Below are 13,122 nucleotides of genomic sequence, written 5' to 3'. Positions count from 1 at the left end.
TTTCTCCTTGATAATAGAGTAAGACTATAGGTCTTCACCTGGAACCATGCCTAATGCAGGTTCATGGGCACCATCTCCAGAGACACGGCCTCACTGTGCCTGAGATGGGGCTCAGGAGCCTGCACTTTGGCCCAGTTGCCCATGATGACGGCAGTGCCAATGGTAGAGCCATACTTTGAGCCCTTTTGGCTACTCTCAGGCGCAGAGGCAACCCTGGGCTTCCCCAGTCTGCGGGACAGCCGTCGTGGTCTCCGCTCCGCCTTTCTCTCCCCAAGTCCCAGATTCCTGAGATTACAAACAAAAATTAGGAGGTGATTACTTATTTACCCTGTGACAACAGGATTCTTTCCTTCCCAAAAGGATTTGCTAAGAGATGCTTCTATTTTTCAGGCTCTTGCCCTGAAATGTTTGCCACATAAAGAGTGTGAGAGAAAAACCTGGCAGATGGCATCTGCGGGAGAGATGAAGAGCATCTAAGAGCCATGGCAGATTGATCATCACTGAGCAGTGAAGATAAAATGAGAATCATAACCTAAAGTTACATTGAGAGGAGCACCTGGGTGGCTCAGCAGTGATGCATTTGCCTTTAGCTCAGGTCATGATCTTGGGGTCCTGGGATCGAGCCCCATGTCAGGCTCCGTGCTCAGCAGAGAGCCCATTTCTCCCTCTCCCTTTGCCCCCACCCCCAGCTCATGCTCTCTTTCAAATAAAATCTTTAAAAAAAAAAAAAATAAAGTTACAGTGAGAATAGGATTTTATGTACTTGTCAAGGACACATCCATTGTAACTGTCATAATGACTCATGAGTCTCATGTGCCAGGCCTTGTGCTAAGTACTTTATTCATTAATTAAAAAATATATTTAGATGGCAGCCTGGGTGGCTCAGGGGTTTAGCACCACCTTCGGCCCAGGGCGTGATCCTGGAGACGTGGGATCGAGTCCCATGTCAGGCTCCCTGCATGGAGCCTGCTTCTCCCTCTGCCTGTGTCTCTGCCTTTCTCTGTGTCTCTCATGAATAAATAAATAAAATCTTTTAAAAACGTATTTATGTATGTATGTATGTATTTACATACGAATAAGTAAATACACAAATGGTTATAAAAATATAAACAGAGGCTGTGTTTCCAGATGGTCACAGGTCATTCAAGCAACATAGCCTTGTGATTTTAGCACATGAGCTCTGGACAGACTGAGGTTCAATTTTTTTTTTTTTTTAATTTTTTTTTTATTTATTTATGATAGTCACAGAGAGAGAGAGAGAGAGGCAGAGACACAGGCAGAGGGAGAAGCAGGCTCCATGCACCGGGAGCCCGATGTGGGATTCGATCCCGGGTCTCCAGGATCGCGCCCTGGGCCAAAGGCAGGCGCCAAACCGCTGCGCCACCCAGGGATCCCCAGACTGAGGTTCAAATCTTGGTTCTATCATTCATCAACTATGTGACCTCAGCAAAAAACATCTCCTGGCCTCAGCTTCCTCATCTGTTAAATAAGGAAGCATGTTGCTCCCCAGGCTGCTCTGCTGATTAAATGAGATGATACATGTGAAACTCTTAGCACGGTCTCTGATATGTAGTAAAGCCGCTTTTGAGTGTTTTGAATGGTTGTTGTTACCACTGTTGCTGCCTGAGGAGAGTGAGTCCTCTGACCTAAAGTAGGGCATGTCGGGCCAGCAGTTGTTTCTGCCTTCACACGCCCCCAACAAAGATCTAGAGAGATCCAGGGGCCACTGCTAGGCCGGAGTAGTCCGTGAGGTGGCAGCCAGAGCTGGAAGCAACCTGCCTCTGGGCTTCCTGATAGATGACTCCATGCACAGGTAGTATGGCCTAGAAAGGCAGAGGACCTCATAAAATAGGTGTGAGGTTGCTTCAAGAATTAAATAGATGAGCAATGCCTGGCACATAGCAAATGTTCAATCATCAAGTATCACTATGATCTACAATTGTATAAGATACTTGCTAATAACATGATCTTGATAATAATTAGCATTAATTGAGCATCTACTCCAAGAGCCAACTCTTGGGTCTGGCTGCCCAATACTTGCACCCTTTGCTGATAACAGCATTCCACCTTCTTCTGTGGAAACTTCAGCCCTCTGTGCCACAGCCCTGGGAGGGGTGCCCACACAGTCCTCCGTCCCAGCCCCTGACAGACCTGTGAAGCCTCATTATCCAAAGGCCACCAGACCAAGCCCACAGTCTGATGGAATTGGGTTTGTGGACTTGATGCAGTGAGGTGGGCCTTCCACCGCACTGCACTTGTTGCTGCTTTGGAGTTGAGATTGAGAAAATAGAGTTCACTGGGGAGCAAAGGCTGTCATGACGTGAGGGCCGCTGAGCAGTTGGCTGTTCCTTGTCCCCCGTAAGAGATGAGAATAGCAAAGCAGGCTTTTGCTTTAACCTTTTGTCACAGATCAGAAAGCACTGGTCACCCAAAGAGAGGTCCTTCTGACATTTCACAGCTTCTGCATGACTTCGGGAGAACCTGTTTCCTGCTGGCTTTCCCGCTGGCTTTATCTTCTCTGTCCTCCTGGTTTCGTTTTGCACCACAAACTGCCTTTCACTGTCAGTCCAGGCCACATGTGGCTCTTTCAACCCCAACAGTGACTTCATTACAGACGCGCTTTTCTTCAAGACTGGTATTCGTTAGAAAACTGTCATAATGAGAATTGGGACCTCTGATGACTGGAACATGACGAAACCCCCTAGAGCCATGCAAAGCCATGGCCACATTGCCTCGAGCTGGGGCGCCCTCAGGGGAGAGATGAGGTCAGAGCAGGGGCATGGGAGGCAGAGCTCAGGGAAGGCAGAGCCACCAGCTGCTGGAACTGACACACTTGTCCCCGCCTGGCCTCCCGGAATATTGACTGTTTAGTTATTCTTTCGATTCTGGGAGCTAGCCTAACCTCCCCACCCCCCCAGGATTATCTGTTCAAGCAAGCCACTCAGTTTCTACTGCTTGCCGTCCTGGAACTCTAAATGACATACCTCTTTCTGCAGGCCTTTTGTTTGCTGCCGGCGACAGAGACGAATAGGCTGCAATCCCACTCTGACAACTTGTGATTAAACAGTGTGATTATTATAGGGAACAAACAGGATGGCTGGAGGGGAGAGGGGTGGGGGGTTGGGGTAACTGGGAGATGGGCATTAAGGAGGGCAGGTGATATAAGGAGCACTGGGTGTTATATGCAATTGATGAATCACTAAATTCTACTACTGAAACTAATAACACACTCTATGTTAACTAACTTGAATTTAAATAAAGTCTTTTTTAAAAAGGAGAGTGATTATTCTCATAACAAAAGATTTTTCCTTTTGGGGCTCCCAGCTGGCTCAGTCAGTAGGGCACGTGACTCTTGATCTCGGGGTTGCAAGTTCAAGCTTCATGTTGGGTGCAGAGATTATTTAAAAATAAAATCGGGGCGCCTGGGTGCCTCAGTGGTTGAGCATCTGCCTTTGGCCCAGGTTGTGATCCTGGGGTCCCGGGATTGAGTCCCGCATCGGGCTCCCTGCATGGAGCCTGCTTCTCCCTCTGCCTGTCTCTCTCTCTCTCTCTCTCTCTCTCTCTCTCTCTGTGTGTCTCTCATGAATAAATAAATAAAATCTTAAAAAAAAAAAAGCTGCCATTGATGCCAGCAAGTCTGTTTAGAGTCATGTCGACATACAAAGAACCACCTGGGCACCTCCTTCTCCTGCACGCAGTCCCCCTGCCTTTTCCATTGCCTTCCACTCTTTTTTTTAAAGATTTTATTTATTTATTCACGACACACACACACACACACACACACACACACACACACACCACACACACAGGCAGAGGGAGAAGCAGGCTCCATGCAGGGAGCCAGATGCAAGACTCGATCCCAGGACTCCAGGATCACACCCTGGGCCAAAGGCAGGCACTAAACCGCTGAGCCACCCAGGGATCCCCATTGCCTTCCACTTTCAAACCATCCAGCTTCCCCTGGGCAGGGAAGATGGTCTGTGAGACATTAGTCTATCATCTTCCCCAGTTGCCAGTCTCCTGAATAAAAACAACCTTTCCTTTCCTTCCATCACCGTCTCTTGGTTTTCAAGCAGTGGACAGCCGAAATCTCAGTTTGGAACTGGTTCTCTGTCCTGTAGCATTTGCAATAGTCCAAATGCCCATCAGTGAGTGGATGGACAAAGTGTGGTATCCAGGTACATGGAATATAATTTAGCCACAAAAAGGAATGGAGTAATGATACCTTTTACAGTATGGATAAACCCTGAAAACATACTAAGTGAAAGAAGCCAGACACAGAAGGTCATGTATTATATGATTCAATTTACATGAAATATCCAGAATAGGTAAATGCACAAGACAGAACACAGATTTGGTGGTTACAGGGCTGAGAAGAGGGGAAAATGGAGAGGAACTGCCTAATGGGGAGGGGGATTCTTTTAGGGGTGATGAAAATGTTTTGGAACTAAATAGAGGTGATGGTTATATAACATTGAGAGTGTACTAAATACCACTGAATTGTTCACTTCAAGATGATTAGCTTTACATTGAGGTAAACTTCACCTCAATTAAAGAAAATCACATTCCTAGAGTCATGTTAGCACTCAAACACCAAATGCTTCCCATGGCACCTCTCCCAGCCCCAGGTACACAGTAAGTGCTCAATGAATGTTGATGCTTCTTTTTTTTATTTTTTATTTATTTTTTTAAGGATTTTATTTATTTATTCATAGACACAGAGAGAGAGGCAGAGACACAGGCAGAGGGAGAGGGAGAAGCAGGATCCATGCAGGGAGCCTATGTGGGACTCGATCCCGGGTCTCCAGGATCACACTGCAGGCTGCAGGCGGCGCCAAACCACTGCGCCACCAGGGCTGCCCCTTCTTTTTTTAAAAAAGATTTATTTATCTATTTTAGAGAAAGAGAGGTGAGCAGTGGGGGGTGGGGTGGGCAGAGAAAAAGAATCCTGAAGCAGACTCCCTGCTAAATGCGATTCCAGGGCCCCGAGATCAGAACCTGAGCCCGAAACGAAGAGTAAGGCCACTTAACCAGCTGTGCCACCCAGGCACCTCTGCTTGATGCTTTTAATTGTTTTTTCGGCTGCATTGGAGAAACCTTCTTTTGGAGGCAGTGTGATTGAATGGCTAAGAATACAGACAGCTTGTGTTCAAGCCCCAGGTCACCCACTTGGGTGAAATTTTAAATTTCTGTATGCTAATTTTCTCATCAGTAAAATTGGAATAATATGCCTACTTCATAGGACTGTTCTAAGGACTGAAACTGTAAATCCATGTAAAGCACCTTGCCCAGTCCACATAGCACAATAAATGCTCAGTAAATATCATCTCCTATGGTGATGGTGATTATCTGTGACAGAGGGTTCTACTGTCTACTGGGTTCCCTCTGTTTTCAAAAGTTCTTATCACACACACTCTCTCTGTAATACATTCTGTGCTGCAGAGATCTGTTTTTGCCAGGAAAGAAGCTGTTATTTTCAAAGCAGACTGACTCTCCCATGAGAAGACCTCCAGCTCTGAAATCCCAAGGCTGCCCTGGAGTACCCTGCTTGGTTTTCATCTCCATCAGCAACAGAGAGCTCCCAGGAAGTGAACTCTATACAGAATAATGAGAGTGGCTCCTGTCTCCTTTGGCTGCCCATGCAATTTAGTGCATAGTGTGCTCTGTTTCTTGGGTCACATGCTATGTCAGATGACACCGCTCCCTCCCAGCCCCAGGCTGCTTCCTGTGTTCTGTGATGTGGAAGAGACTTGGAGACGATGGAAACATCCCACACAGCTGGTCAGCCAGCCTCAGAGGTCCATGCTGGTGCAGAAGGGTCACCAGGCTCAGAAGACATCCTGTCCACAACCCCAAACATATCAAACCTGTGCCTCTTGTCCATGCCCCGGTCACACCTTTGATTTTTTAAATCACTGTTTTAAAAATAATTTATTTAGTAGAGGTAATGCACTCACAAAGGATAAAAAAAAAAATCAAACTGTATCAAAAGGATATGACGTGAAAAGGAAGACCCTCCTGCTCCTTTCCCTTCAGCTTCGAAGCTTTTCTGCTCTCCTCCCCCAAGAAGATCATCATGACTGTTCTTAAATGTCGTTCTAGAGACAGTCTATGCATATAGGAACATATATTTATTCCTACTCCGTGATCCCCATGAATCCTTTAGTGTCGAAGATACCATACCTGGAATTCTGCATCCTGTTGTTGTTGTTGTTTTTAAAGATTTTATTTATTTGGGAGAGAAAAAGAGAGAGAGCACATTCCCCACTAAGCAGGGAGCCGGACATGGGCCTCAATCCCAGGACCCTGGGATCATGACCTGAGCCAAAGGCAGACAGACTGAACCACCCAGGCACCCCTGCATCTTGTTTTTTTTTTTTTTTTTTTATACTAAATTATCGAGTAGTCTTTATAGCAGTTCACAAAATTTCTCCCTTTTAACTGCTGCATTGTGTTCACTTTATAGAGCTGCAAAACTTCATCCAACCAGTTCCCCAATGATGGACACTTAGGTTGTTTCCAATATTTTCCTTTAACAAGTGGGGCTATAATGAATGCCCTTCTAGAAGGAAATGAGAATTAGATTTCCTTCGGTTGGGGACGGGGGTTCTTCTTTTCCCTCCACTTTCCCCAGAGTTGCTTGTATATACAGGACATGTCCTGTATTTTGTCCTGAGCTCTCTACTGACCAACAGGATGCCATGAATGTCCGATACTCAGCTTTTTTTTTTTTTTGTAACTTAACTACAAAAAAAAAAAAAAAAAAACCCCACAAAAAAACGTTAGAGCTATTTTTCTTCCACCATCATTGGTACTTAAATCAATTAAAGGCCATACTAACTGAAAAGCATATCTCTTGGAAGAAAGATCTGGACAATCCCATACGGTCACCTGCAGGTTTAACTGAGGGGAAGTTTATAAAAGGGAAGACTGCAAATTAAAGGTACTTATTTTCATATTCAGGAAAGGAAAATACTGTTCCTTGGCTGAAGTCCCAGATCGTGAACAGCAAGCACTATCAATAAGAGGTAACTTCAGATTTTTGTTCTGACCATCAGCCAATCAGCGATAACGTCACCCCGGTAACAAGCTTCGGAAAGAGAGCAAGTCTCGCACAGCCCCAGCCTCCGAAAGCCAGCCAATCAGGAAGCCCCTGTGCAGGCAGCAGCCAATCAGCAAGCCCCTCACTCCGGAGCCCGGGCTGGAAGTCAGCGAGCCAAGGGCAGCTTTGCTCTGCGAGGCTGGAACCCAGCTGAGTCCTTCCCACCGCTGCGGACCTGCTCTGCCTGGCGTCGCGTCTCCCCAAACCTTACCTAAAACCAGCTCTAGCCAAGACTTTTTTTTTTTTTTAATTTTTTATGATAGGCATACAGTGAGAGAGAGAGAGAGGCAGAGACACAGGCAGAGGGAGAAGCAGGCTCCATGCACCGGAAGCCCGACGTGGGACTCGATCCCGGGTCTCCAGGATCAAGCCCTGGGCCAAAGGCAGGCGCCAAACCGCTGCGCCACCCAGGGATCCCCTAGCCAAGTAAGACTTAAGCACACTTCTCACTTTCAGGCAGACATGAAGTTCATCTTTTTTTGTATCAGATATCAAGTTCAACTGAATGTTACCTTGCAAATTTGCAGCCCTTTTACCGTTTGGACTCCCGTTGATGGTTTGTTTGTGAGGTCAGACTTGTGAGTGCAGTTGCACTGATGCAGTTATGAGATCTTCGAATTCAGTCTCTTGGACTCTTGCAGTAGTTTCTATTATCTATTTTTTATTTCTGTGTATCTGAACCCAGACCCCCAAACCAAAAGCAAGCAGAAATTTTTGTGCTGAACTTTCTGAGCAGTAGTCATCTATTAAATGAGGAAAAATTCCTTTTAAAGCTTTCTGCAGTATGCAATTGTTCGTTTAACATTTAAAAAAATTGTAGTAAGCCAATATAAATCAGCATTTGTTAACAGCTATGCATCAGAGACGTATGATTTCCTCAACTAGTGTTAAGGAAAGTGATAAACATATTTTTTTTAATTAAGAGAAATTTAGGCTAAAATGATAAAATAATTGCAGCAGAAATGTAGTTGCCTTCCACACAGTATATGATATGATCACTCTTTCAGCTCAAATAACCTGAAAGTGTTTTCTGGTTCCAAAATTGCAAGCAAAACAAACAAAACAAAACAAAAGCAAAATTACAAGGAAATTTCAAATAGTAGGATGAACTCCATTGCTATAATAAAAATGTAAAAGCTCCATTTAGCATTACAGAGGTGATCAAAGATCTAAATGTCTCACATTATGGCACAGCCACAATGTAAGTAATCTCAATGCAGAAAAAGCTTTTCCTTTGTGCAATATTTTTCTTGAAAAAAAAAAAAAAGTGCTAATAAGGCTATTGTGAGTAAACTCTCTTCCAGATAAGACCTCAGACACAGCAGCAAATTTAGGTAGAGAGTGAACTCACTAAGAGAGTTAATCTCACACACACCAAAGATGCACAAAAACACTTTTGGAGATGATGGATATGTGTATTATCTTGCCTGTGGTGACAGTTCACAGGTGTATGCATACGTCCAAACTCATCAAATTGCATACATTAAATATATGCAGTTTTATTGTATATATTTTAAAAGTTGTTAAAAATGTTTTTACTAAAAAAAAAAAAAAATGTTTTTACTACTGGGACACCTGGGTGGTTCAGTGGTTGAGCATCTACCTTTGGCACAGGTCATGAGATACAGAGGCCCTGGGATCAAGTCTTGCATCAGGCTCCCCACAGAGAGCCTGCTTCTCCCTCTGCCTATGTCTCTGCCTCTCTCTGTATGTCTCTCATGAATAAATCTTTAAAAAAATGTTTTTACTACTTTTGTTGGAGATAATACAAACAACTTTTGGTGAATTTTTTTTTTTTTTGTGAATGTTTGTATAAGGGTATAAACAATACTTATTCAAGGTCAAAGCACAGCATAAATAATTCTATGGTTGGTCATTCTAATCATGCTCTGCATAATGCTACTCAACAGTACTCGATGTCTTTTTCATTAGGATTGAAGTAACTGTTGTGAAATTGCTCTCCTATTTCAGCACTGATATCAGCACTGATACTGTTCTAAGTGATCAATTTAGGATTTTTGTGATTTTATTGGCATTCAGTATTCTTCATTTCTCTCACATTTAAAAACTATTTATCTGAGAGAGAGAGAGCAGGGGGAGGAGCAGAGGGAGAAGGACAAGCAGACTCCACGCTGAGTGTAGAGCCCAACATGGGGCTCAATCCCATGACCCCAAGATCATAACCCCAGTCGAAATCAAGAGTCTCAACTGGCTGAGCCACCCAGGCACCCCTAAAAGCTATTCTTTTTTTTTTTTTTAAGATTATATTTATCTATTCATGGGAGAGACACAGAGAGAGGCAGAGACATGGATAGAGGGAGAAGCAGGCTTCTCACGGGGAGCCTGATGCGGGACTCGATCCCGGGATCCAGGAATCACACCCTAAATCAAAGGCAGATGCTCAACCGCTGAGCTACCCAGGTGTCCCCAAAGCTATTCTTAAAAGGGATATTATGTATGAGCTGGAAAATAAATTTCAGCCCAAAGTGGATAATTATTTCAGCACCTGCTATGACTATCTTTCAAAATGGATTTCCCTCATTGAAAAATAAGATTTTTGGCATAGGTGTTACTAAACACTGTTTCAGCATGGGAACAAGTCAAATAAACATGTGTAGTACTGAAGAAAAAAGGAATAGAAATTGATGACAATGCTCCTTTCTGTTACTGGGCACTTTACAAAGTTATTGATTAAGAGATGCAATGTAATCCTGAAGAGTGGAAAAGCAGGTTATTCTACGAAAGATGGTATTATGTGCTTCAACCAATCACATCTGAAGAGCAATTCTTAGTGTTGTTAACTCTTTGCAAGTACACGTTCCATATGCTGGTTCATAATGCTAATTCTGAGCACAATTTCTCGTTGGCCAAGAACAGAATTAGTTGAATATGACCATTGCAGAAATCACATTAAAATGTAAATGGAACATAGACTGTAACTTCAGGGAATTTTATAAGCAAATTCTGCAAAACAAGGATAAGCAAATTCTGCAAAACAAGGAACTATTTTTTTTAAGACTTTATTTATTTGACAGAGAGAGAGTGCACAAGTAGGGAGAGCAGCAGGCAGAGGGAGAGGGAGAAACAGGCTCTCCACCAAGCAGAGAGCTCGAGGCGACGCTCGATTCCAGGACTCTGGGATCATGACTTGAGCTGAAGGCAGATGCTTAACTGGGCAGAGCCACTCAGGTGCCCCAAAACAAGGAACTCTTAAGGAGAGCCAAATTGCCAGGGAAATATAATGGAATAAATAGGTATGTAATTTAGATATTTATAATTTACTTCAGATAAACAAGTCTGTTTTTAGAATATGTGTGTCTTGGGACACCTGGGTTGCTCAATGAGTTAAGCGTCCAACTCTTGATTTTGGTTCAGGTTATGATCTGCGGGGTAGTGGAATCAAGCCTGAGTCAGGCTTCACACTCAGCAGGGAGTCTGCTTAAGATTTTCTCTATCTTCCTCTGCTTCTCCCCACTGCCCCCCCTCAAATAAATAAGTAAATCTTAAAGAAATGCAATATTTTAAAAATCTCAAATATATACGTGTAGGCAATTAGGAATAATTCAAATTTAACTGGGTCTTCTGCGTTTTTATTTTTTAAATTGGCCCTCAGGCCTGAGGCCATCTGAGACCTCAGGCCCAGTTTCTGTGCCTCCATGTTTTGGATCACCCCTGCCTATAAAGCCATCCTCCTCTTCTTCAATGATAAAATCCTAATTCTCTTTCGAGACCCATCTCAAAATGATCCCTTAGCGGTGGCTAACTCTGTGCAGGCATTATTCTAAGTGCCTTACATCTATTAAATCATTTATTCCTCCCTGAGGTAATCATTCTTAGTTATAATAGCAAATACGATAAGGAAGATATTTCTCCTATTTCATAGATGAAGCAATTAGTGCACAGAGAAATTAAGTGACTTGCCATAAGTTACCCAATTAGTAAGTAGTGGAGCTGGGATTCAAATCCAGACAGTGTGGCTCTGGAGTCCATTCCATGATACGGCACCCACATCTGTTGAATATGCTTGCCCTTGGAACCCAGCCACTACGTTGTGAGGAAGCCCAGGCCACAGCGAGAAGTCCCAACGTGAGTGTTCCAGATGACAGCCAGCATCAACCACCAGACATGTGTAAACGACCCTCATGATTCCAGCTCCAGCTTTCGAGTCTTACATTTGAGGCTCCAGACATCATCCCCTCTGTATCCTGTCTGAATATCTAGCATACAGAAATCATGAGAGATGATAAAAATGTTTTATTTTCATTTTTTAATTTTTTAAGAAATTTTTATTTATATATTTGATGGAGAGCACAAGCAAGGGGAGCAGCAGAGGGAGAGGGAGAAGCAGGCTCCCCACTGAGCAGGGAGCCCCAATGCAGGGGCTCAATCCCAGGACCTCGGGATCATGACCTGAGCTGAAGGCAGACACTTAGCTCACTGAGACACCCAGGCACCCCAATAAATGTTTTTTAAAATATTTTTTTAGAGCAGTTTTACGTGCACAGCAAAATTGAGAGGAAGATCCAGAGACTGCCTGTATGTCTCCTGTGCTCACACATGCACCGCCTCCCACATGATCACCATCTCCCACCAGAGGGGGGCACATTTATTATGTAAATATAATAAATATCTGTTTTTTGTATAATGAACCCGCACTTACACATCGGAATCAGCCAAAGCCCACCATTTTCATCAGGGTTCATTCTTGTATATTCCATGGGTTTAGACCCACGTAGAGTGACACATACCCACCATTACAGCATCATACAGAACAGTTTCACTGCCCTAAAAATTCTCTGTGCTCTTCTTATTCATCCCTCCCTCCTCCCTAACTGCTGGTAACTACTGATCTTTCTACTGTTTCTCCAGTTTTGCCTTTTCCAGAATGTTATATATTTGGAATATTATAGCAGACATAGGCTATTCAGATCAGTTTCTTTCAGCGACAAACACTTGAGTTTCCTTCCATGTCTTTTCGTGGCTTGACACCCCAATTCTCTGTAGCTCTTATTGGACTCATTGTCAGGCATTGAGTTTTGGAATAATCTATTATGCAGCATTAGATAACAAAACATCCTTCCAGGATTTTCTCTAACTAGCCTCAGGGTAAAAAAAAAATTATTTATGTTTTCACTCATTCATTCATCCAACTATTGAACTTAACGGGGTATATTTGGCTTCAGACATGGCCAGATCGAAGTGGCTCAAATGATGTCATCAGGGTTCTGTATCTCTGTATCTCTTTTCTCACTGGCAGCTCTAAGCTTTCCTGGATTTTACAGCTCCCCGCAACGTATCTCCTCAAAATACCAGCATAAACTCCGAGGAAGCTCTGAATCATCTGCTGTAACGATGAGTCATGTTTTCAACTTCAAGTTGTAGAAAACTCTACTAACAGTGGCTTAAAGTTTAAACCATGAGGATATTTATTACTTAGAAGAAGTCCAGAAGCAGAAGCCCCAGCACTGGTCAAATATTAAGTCCTTAAGTTCTTTCTAGCCTTCACTCTATCCTAATGCTTATTGCCTCATGGTTATAACACGGCCTTCCCAGCTCCACCCATCACATCTGCCTTCAAAGCAGGAGGAAAAGGAAAGGAACAGAGACAGTTTGTTTCACAAGCATGGCACTTTTCTCAGAAAGTCAAGTATCTTCCCAGAGCAGTGTTTTTACTTCACTGGCCAGAACTAGGTTACCTGGCCACATCCTCACTGAGAAGGTGGGAGAGTAGCTAACTTTCCAGAGGCTACAGCAGGAAGCAGCCAAGAAGGGAGCCTGTGAGTGGCTGTTGGTTACGCATCTTCCATGTCTGCCTAGCCCCGAATCAATCATGGCCAGGGGCATGGAGATTTCTAATTGATTAGATCTTAGGCCAAGGGGTAGGACTAGCTTCACAAACCTCACATGAACCTCAGGGACTGCATAGGATTTTCTGAGGCTTGGGGCAATGTGTTTCCTCAAAGCAAGAGCAATGAAAATGTACCAGTCCCTCCACAGGAGAGCTACAGAGTGTTCCACTG

Source organism: Canis aureus, chromosome 5, assembly GCF_053574225.1.
Source record: "Canis aureus isolate CA01 chromosome 5, VMU_Caureus_v.1.0, whole genome shotgun sequence".
Taxonomy (NCBI): domain Eukaryota; kingdom Metazoa; phylum Chordata; class Mammalia; order Carnivora; family Canidae; genus Canis; species Canis aureus.
Note: the sequence above shows the minus strand (reverse complement) of the source record.